Here is a 9306-nt window from a genome sequence, read left to right on the forward strand (position 1 = left end):
GTGGTGCTGGGGAGCAAACCCAAGTCCTCATGCATGTGAGGCAGGCACTCCACCAATGGAGGTTTGTTTTTGTTTTTTTTAATTTTATGTGTATGTGTGTATTGCCCGCCTGTAGGTAAGTGCACCTGTGTCTTGCAATGCCCGTAGAGGACAGAAGAGACTGTCAGATCCCCTGGGACTGGAGTTACAGACAGTTGTTAGCTGCCATGAGGGTGCTGGGAACCAGACCTGGGTCCTCTGCAAGAGCTGCCAGTGCTCTTAACCACTGAAGCATCTCTCCAGAGTTACCCATTCTCTTGAAAGGAACTCATCACCCATACTCCTGTAAGTTAACCCCAATAAACTCACTGGTTCACCAAGCTAGACTTGGGCAGAGTCATTTCTTGGGCCTGTTGTCAGTATACCGTTTAGGGTGAATAGACACTTGTTCATGTCTCCTCGGGGTAAGTCACACAGCAGTCATTTAAATGAGGTAGAAATGACAATGGATTGATTCAGGCCAAATCAGTCTGTGGACTTCACAATGCCTTTTAGTCCATGCCACCAGCTCCCTGATCCCCTTTCTGCTGTAGCCAGAACATAGCTTTCCCGGATACTTGCTGTGGGCAGCTCAGGTTCCAGTCACAGGGGGTGATTGCTCACATGGCTCTTCCAGGTGTGGAGTTGGAAAATGTGGTCATTCACTAAGAGGCAGATGGCACTGAGGACCAGGCAGCTTCTCTGGTCACAGGGCAAGTGTCTTGCAGTCCCATATCACCTCATGATGCTGCTGGCAGCTTACCTGGCCCTCAGCCAAGGCTCTGAGTCACCTTCTTGGGGCAGAGTGAAAGGCATCCATCCATCAGTCACTCTCCCTGAGCCAGAAGGGAGTGCGTGTGTTATGAGACCCAAGCAGCCTGCTGGCTCCACTAGAGTCACAGTGTGGTCTGGCCAGGTGAGGTGTTGAAGGTTTGGGGATGTGAGGGCCAAACCCCAATTCTGTTGTTTTATAGTTGTGCAATCTCAGAAAGTCAGTTTGCTCCCTGGAACCCTCCTCCTTATGTTGTATGGAGAAATATACACATCTCCTGGGATTATCTGTTCTTACGCAGGGTAGAAGGTGTTGGAGCCAGGGTCTGGCAGCTGACTGAGGCTGGGCTGGACTGACTCAGCCACTACAGGCAAGGGCTATGCACCTTCTCTTTCCATATCCCTTCACAACACTAGAGATCCGGGAGTGGCTATGAGCCTGCTCTATGTGAGTTAGTGGTCTCTGCTAAACAATCAGAGTGGACACAGGGGTTGAGCTATTAAAAGAATAGTCTGTACCGTATCAGCCCTGCAAAGGATAGCTTTAGTCCCAGATAGGACCACTAAGGAGCTGCGCAGACTATCCCAAAGGTGATTATTTTCCCCTTCCTCATAAATTCCTAGTTAGTACCCTCAAAAAGTCACTGAGGCCTCTTTACCCCAAACCAAACAGAATTCTGCTTAACAGAATCACAGAGTGAGGTGGCACACACCGATAGGGTCCCAGCACTGGGGAGGTTAGAGGTACAAGAACCAGGAGTTCAAGGTCACGCTTAACTATACAGTGAGTTCAAGACCAGCTTAGGCCTGTCTCAAAATAAATAAATACACTTAATTAAATAAATAAGTGCTAGCACATTTAAAGTTTATTAAGTAAAATTAAAAATATGCATAGTCAAAAGGAAGTTGAAGACACCAATCAGGTTTTCTTTCCCATTGTGCCTTTATTTTTCATTCTGTTCACTGCCAGAATTCACAAGCTTTCAGAATCGCACAGTCCGGTAGGTAGTGCCCTCCCCTCTGTGTCTCATATTTCTAACCAGCCTCTGTGCCGTGTCTACTTGTGTGATATTCTGTCAGTGTCCAAGGAGTCCCTGGGGTTGTTTCCCGTTATGGGCACTGGGGAGTGCAGAGCGTAGCCCTCAGTAAAACGACAGGCTTCCCTGCTACCGGTGCCTCTCTTCCTCTCTTCCCCTCCAGCATCTCCCCCAAGGCCCACTGGACAGATCCACACTGGAATCTGATTCCTCTGGGTGACAAGTAACTCCAGGAAGATTCCTGATTGGAGCCGTTTCCACACCAGGGAGACGCTCCTTCTCACAGGCCACTAAGAAGGCTCAGTGACTTGTATATAAAGTGCTCAGATCATACCTCACCTTCCTTCCTTCTGGTGGGGAAGAGGCCATAACTCATGAATTGGTGCCAGATCCAGGTGCTCACAGGTGTTTGCTTTATAAAAAAGCCTGGTCCCATAGCAGAGCCCAAGAAAGGACTCGATGGTAGAATTCCAGGGAAGAAGAAGGGATCTGGAGGAAGACACCCCATCAGTGTCATCTGACTCCAACTGGGAAAACTGCTCCTCTTTCCACCCAGGGCTGAAAGAATACTGACCCTCCCCTTAAAGGTCAGGCACCACTGCAGCCAGGCCAGGGCTACATCAGGGAACCAGGAGAACAGGGCAAATTTGTATTTATTCAACCGTGCCCTCAGGGAGGAAATAGCTTCATGTGGGAAGAAACCAGCTTTAAACATGCAGCAATCCTTTAGAGAGATCATTAAATCTCCTCCCAGGGCTCTTGAAAAGCCCCTGTCACTGAGGTGTCTTTACAGTTGGAGCTGACTTGCATTCTCACAGTGGGAGGTTCCAGGTCATTCATATCCCAACTTCTGAAGAGATCCCCATGCATCTTGCTAAGAAAGGAATGGCACACCTCACACTGAGCTGACCCATTTCCCATCTCTCATGGTCATGAAAATCAAAATCTGATAAACGAATGGTTACAGGAATGGATGAGCAACACCGCCAGGGAGATGCTGACTGCTCCCTGCAACAGGTGACCTGCAGGCAGGGCCTTGCTCATCTTTCCCCGCGGTAGTCCTTTTGAAACATGTTTAGAGCTGATCTGTCACCCAGCCCTTGTTCATGCATGATTCTCAGTAAAGACAGGGTGCATCTAAGGTCCGCATGCCCACATCGTTTTATATCTCCAACAGAGCAACAAAAAGCCGCTGGACAATCTTAAAACATGCACCAACCAAGACTATGGCTGGCATTATGGAAAAATAGCCTCCAGACGAGAGATGAGAAGAGGAGAGGGGAGACAGAGGGGAGGAGAGGAGAGAGAGGAGGAGAGACAGGAGAGACAGGAGAGACAGAAGAGGGGAGAGACAGAGAGATGAGAGACAGGAGAGGAGAAGAGCCAAGCAAGGTGAGGGGAGGAGAGAGTAGAGGGGCAGAGGGAGGAGAGAGAGGAGGGGGAGAGGGAGGGGGCAGAGATGGGGAGGGAGAGCACAAAGATAAAAGAACTGAGGTGAGCTGGGAGGACCAGGGTGGCTCTAGAACTAAAAGAGGCTCTGCAGTTGAGGGAGCAAAGTGGTTAAAACCAAGAGCAACACTATGTGTCCAGAAGCGCCTTTCCAAATATTTGGTTCATGCTAAAAAATAGAGCACATTTATTAAAAATATATATTTATATACCTTGATATGAACAGATACACACATCAAGCCAATGGAAAAGGAAAAATAAGTTATCTCCCGGTATCAAATTGCTGGATACTTTTGATGAATGGGATGCCTGTCGGTGAACCGCCCCTAAAGCTTATCAAGTGAAGATGGAGCGCTGGCCCCGGGAGGCGGGAGGTGGGCAGCTGAGCTGCGCCCTCCCCACTCGTTCTTTTCAGTATGGGATGTGGTCAGCACTCCCCGATGAGGAGTTCCCTCACCCGTTTGCTCACCCCTGGTGCCAATGGCTGGTCTTCCCAGCGCTCTGCCAGGTCCCCTGTCAGAGACACTGAGTTCCTTGTGGCCTGAATGAGTTTGGTTGAATTCATTGTGCTTTAGAGTTTTCTGCTCCTGGCAGCAGGACAGGCTTATTTGGTGACCTGTTAGAAAGTTCGAAGGTACATTAATGGAGCAATGTGTGGCCTTCAAACCCACTGGTCCCTTGCACTGTCTGGTCACTGATGTGTGGAGACACAGGACCCCCGTCTCACAGTCATCTGGAGGCCGTTCACAGAGTGGTGTATATGTACACAAAGATGATGACGATCAGGTTCAGGATGGTTCCGATGATACCCAGCATGGCCAGCACACTCTCCTCTTTGCTCTCTTTCTCTTGGCCTCCCCGGTCTTCATCATTTCCACTCGTGATTACCATCTTGGTTGCAAATGTCTTTATCTTCCTCGTCAGGTTAACCTGTAAACAGAGAGAAGTAGCACAAAAAATGATCACCTCCCAGCATCCTTGGTGCAGCCAGGCGGGAGTGGGGGGCAGGGGAACCAGTACAGGCTGTGGGACTGGAAGACGGGTGGGAACTGCGTCCACATCCTCACTCAGCCTTGGGATGCATCCTTCTCAGTCATTGAGAAATGGCAGAACACTGGGCTGGGAAGACAGCTCAGCCAGTAAGGTGCTTGCCTTGCAAGCAAAGGACCCAAGTTAGATCCCCAGCACCCACATAAAAGCATGCATGCTTGTGATCCTAATGTTGGGAGGTGGAGATGGGAGGGTTCGTGAGGCTTAGCAAACTGGTGAGCTTCGGGGAAATGAGAGACCCTGTCTCAAAGGAGATGGAGAGCCTTCCTGAGGACGGTACCTGATGTGCTCTGGCCTCCACCCACATGCACACATGTATGTGTACCTGAACACACACACACACACACAAACACACACACAAAGAGAAATGTATAACAAGGCTTATGGACTTCAGGGATGATGCCTTAACAATGCCAAGTACCTAGCAGTCCAGCCCTGGGTTCACCCACTCAGCGTAGCTTGCTCTCCACTTTCCTATGATGCAGAAACACAGCCACTGCCACCACATGAAAACTGGTTAGCTCCTCCAACTGCGGGAAGGTCATACAACTTTCATGTGCTGGGTCACGCCCAAGAGATGGGTCCTCCTCTATGTTCCTGAAAGGTGTATATGGCACCATCGCTCCCCTAGTTCTGCAGCTCTGACTGCAGCACAGGCAGGAGCAGACAGGTCCCAGGGGAGGAGATTCTTGTGCCCAGAGGGGCTGTAAGATGTCCCCTTCGAAGTGTGAAGGAAGTGGTACCACAAGACACCCTCACGGCCTCCTGCAGGAATACATGTCCTAGAACACCTCTCGGCACTAGTTAGGAAAGCAAGGAGACGCACATGCCACACCTGCTCTCCAAACTGTGCACCCAAGAGAGCCGTGCTTCTGTGCACCTGGAGATGAACAGATCACTCCTCCAGCTGCAGCTGCCACCACAGAGGGTTGCAGGCTGCCCAGGTGTGCATCGGGAGGCAGCAGTGTACATGTGATAGTAGAGCCACACAGTGGAATATTCCATGACAGTGAGAAGGCAGCGCTGCAGCTGCCCCTGACAACATGGACCAATCCCAGACACTGGAGGGAAAATACACCTCACAGCAGCATGCGTTCAGCACAGCTCCATCTGCAAAGGCTGCACATAGCATACTGGTGGGAAATGTGTGCTTTGATTTCTGTAACAAGCAGGAAAATTGTCGGGTATAAAATGCAGAAGGGTGTCTTCCTCCGGCATAGCAGGATGGAATGCCCCAGGGAGGCGCCAGCAGCCTTCAAGCTGGTCACTTCCATCTGTGAGGCTGGGTAGTGGGCAATGGATGTTTATTGTCATTGTGAGAGATAGGCTTATGCTCCAGTGACTGTTTTCCATCCCTGGTGTATTTTTTAACAGGAAAAACTAATTTTTATTTAAGGTAGTTAGTAGCATGGCAATCCAGGGGCAGGGTGGGCAGCTGAAACCTTTCCCATCTATTAATGGTCTAACCATATGTAAAATATACTGACATATGGAGACTTGATGGGATTGCATCTGGGGACAGGCCAGACTATACTTTCTCCATGAAGAAACTGCATCCTTCTAGCCAGAGAAATCTTCCCCATTTGGGGGTTGGGATGGATGATAATATCTATGTGTAAAGTAGACACATGTGCATTTACACACACACACATATGTGCACACACACACACTAGTCCTTCTATTTCTCTGGACAATCCTGACTAATGTGGCAGTTGAATGGAGTACCAGGGACTATATCCTTTGAGGATAATCACTGGGAATCCAGATGATGGGCGTGTGGACCAACCATGAATATCTACCTCTTTGTATCATGCCCATGAACCTTGGAAAGGCTGGGTCACACTTCACAGCACAGCACCGTGAACAGGCATCTGTGAGGGACATAGCCCACCAGTAAAGGCTGAGGAAACTGTTGCGTAGATATGTGTGTAGGTGAACAAGGGGGTGTCTTCTGAAGGAATGAGTTCCATTTCCTTCACAGCTGTGGCCTGCTAGATAGGCTTTGAGTGTGGTCTGACTCCCAGAGTGAGCTAAGAGAAACTTCAGCTTGGTCTTTCTTTTCTCTTCCCTTTTCAATGCCGTCTAAAGGTGCACACACTTTAGTGTACAGCCTGATGCACTATTTAGTGCTAAGATCAAGAAACAGCCTTTTGCACCACAGGGGCCTTCCCTGATGCCCATCCAGTCACTGTCCTTTCTTCCCTCCTCTTGACAACCTCTGTGTGACTCCTAGAACCATAAGTAGTTTTGCTGGTTTTGAATGTTCTACAAATGGAGTCATGCCATCTTCTCTCTTGTGAACCTGGCTTCTTTCCAGTCCTCCTTCTTATTAATTCTTTAAGAATTCCATACAATGCATTTTGATTGCATTCACCCTCCTCCCCCAATTCCTCCCAGACTCACCCCCTTTCCCTACACACTCAACGTTGTGTGCCATCATTAAAAAAAAAAAAACCAAAAAACACTGAATCTGATTTGTGCTGCCCACACACTGTTGGGTATGGGGCCATCCCCTGGAGTGTGGCCAACCTACCAGGGAACACACCCTTAAAGGAAACGGACTTTCCCTCTGCCAGCAGCTATCAATTGCCAATCGGTCCTCAGCAAGGGGAGGAACTCTGTACCCACCTCCCCCTCCATGCCAGAACTTTGTCTAGCTTGAGCTGGTGCAAGTTTCATGCACACCGTTCATATATGCAAATGCCCTGTTATGTCTGGAGCCTGGTTTCTTTTCCACAAGGTTATTTGGTGAGACTCACCCATGTTTTCAGATATAGATGTGGCTCATCCTATCTCTCATGTGAACAGTATTCTGTTATATTTACATGCCCATAATGTACAGGTCTATTTTATCATGAATGGAAATTTGAGAGGCATTAGGTTCGGAGCTGTCATGAATAAGAATGTTGTGACATTCTATGGGCTGGAGAGATGGTTAAGAATACTTGCTGTTCTCTCAAGGGACCCAGTTTCGAATCCCAGCATCCACATGGTGGCTAACAACCATCTGTAACCATTGCTGTGGGCCTTGGGTACACTTACATACATAAATATGTGCATGCAATGAATACACTCATACACAGAAAATAAAAACAACAAAAAATTTTTAAAGAGTGTTGTGACATTCTAGCTGTTTGTATCTTCTGCTGAACACACATACACATTTCCCCAGCATTTCATAGGAAAATGGTCAACATTCAGGAAGTTGAAAAACTTTTCCAGTCAGCATCAATACATTCATCCATGTTACTGAGCTGTGCTTGCTTCAACAACCCAGTCCTTATCCATTCACTTTTTGTTCTGGTGGATTTCAAAGCAAACTGAAGACCTGATGACTCTTCCCCTTAATTAAATGCTGCAGCAGGTGTGTTTGAGAGTCTGATATCTATCTACAGTTCCTTAGATGTAATTTCTTTTGGGTAATTTCTTAATGCCTATGTTTACTCAGCAGAGGAAAGGTAGGGCATATGTGTGCATTTGATAGATACTAACAATTTCTCAACACAGTAATGTCTGACTGTTTGTTGGCAAGTGAGAATTGACTTCTTCCCTCTTTATTTTGGTCATCCCACGGCCCAGACTATGAGAAGGCTCTCTTGGACCTGCAGGCCTCTATTTCAGGGGTAAGTCCATCGTACCCTCTGTGTCTTGACTCCTCCAGCCTTTCTCACCCTCCCATCTCCCCCGCCAGTCTCTCCTCCTAGCGTGGGTCCTGTCCCATTCCTTGTCTTGGCGCCCCAGACACCTGGGGAACCACTACTGCTTCCTGATCCTTTGCATCCAGACCAACACAGTTCCTTCTTCGTCCCCAGGAGCACTGCTTCTGTGCCTGGCCCTGCCCTCACCTCCCTCTATTTCCCTGGGCCTGCACCACCCAACAGCCTCTTTCCTGGACCTTTCCTCTTCCTGATCCTTTGCATCCAGACCAACCCAGCTCCTCAGGGCAGTCCCCGGGAGTCCTTGGGGCTGCTTCCCGCCCCCATTTTCCTTTGCATCTCTGGGTGGCATGGTCACCACCAGCCCTAGACCAGCATCATTCCTGGGCCTGGCTCCCAGGGCAGTCAACCCCCAAATTCCTGAGGCCAAAATCATTCCTGGAGGGATCCAGACCTTAGGAGAAAGCCTGAGAGCATCTGATCCTCATCTGAGTTGGGCCTCTGTAGGAACTCCTGAAGACAAAAGCAATCTGGCCACTCCAATATAAAATCAAAGGAGAGAACTGGAAGTTTAGAGGAACCAGCCTTACATGCCCCCAAAGTAAACCACAAAGACACATAAAGTTCACAAAAAGAAGCAGACCTAAACTTGAAGGCTTGAGTCTCACACAAGAATCAGAAACTACAAAAGAAATTCACATGTCAAAATCACAGAGAAAAAATAATAACATGAAAAACAAAAATACCATATCACCACCAAATACCAATAGCCCTCTAGAGGAGTACAATGAGAACCCCCTAGAGATAATGCAGGACATGGAACTCAAAAGAACAATTATAAACGTGATAAAAGACTTCGGTGAACTTAAAGAACATACAAAGAAATCAAAGAACTGAAGGAAGATAGGGATAAACTTCTGAATGAATTCAGAAAAGAGCTAGAAATATTGAAGACTACTCAGGCTGAAATGAAGAAGGAAGTGAAACACTCAGTAAGCCAATTAGAAATGACAGGAGAAAGCCTCACCAATAGGATGAATGAAATGGAAAACAGAATATCAAGACTGGAAGATAAAGTGGATGAACTAGACCACTCAAGCAAAGATTATGAAAAATTTAAGAAAGCACAAGAATGGAATATGCAGGAATTGTGTGACACCATAAAAAGACCAAACTTATGATTCATAGGCATACAGGAAGGAGAAGAATCCCAAGACAATGGCACAGACCAGATATTCAACAGAATCATGGAAGAAAATTTCCCAAAATTAAAGAAAGACATGCCCATACAAATACAAGAAGCATATAGAACACCAAACAGACAG

At 47.8% G+C, this 9306-nt stretch overlaps 1 long non-coding RNA gene across 1 annotated transcript in view; it reads right to left on the reverse strand.

Annotated features, from left to right (window-relative positions):
* Window positions 1-1713: 1713 nt before the first annotated feature.
* Window positions 1714-9306, reverse strand: part of LOC103727668 — a 59624-nt gene continuing 52031 nt past the window's right edge. Inside the window, exon 2 of the long non-coding RNA XR_606985.1 lies at window positions 1714-4205. This is a non-coding gene — a long non-coding RNA (uncharacterized LOC103727668). The remainder of the gene's footprint in view (window positions 4206-9306) is intronic.

This window comes from Nannospalax galili, unplaced genomic scaffold (assembly GCF_000622305.1).
Source record: "Nannospalax galili isolate Female #2095 unplaced genomic scaffold, S.galili_v1.0 scaffold188, whole genome shotgun sequence".
Taxonomy (NCBI): domain Eukaryota; kingdom Metazoa; phylum Chordata; class Mammalia; order Rodentia; family Spalacidae; genus Nannospalax; species Nannospalax galili.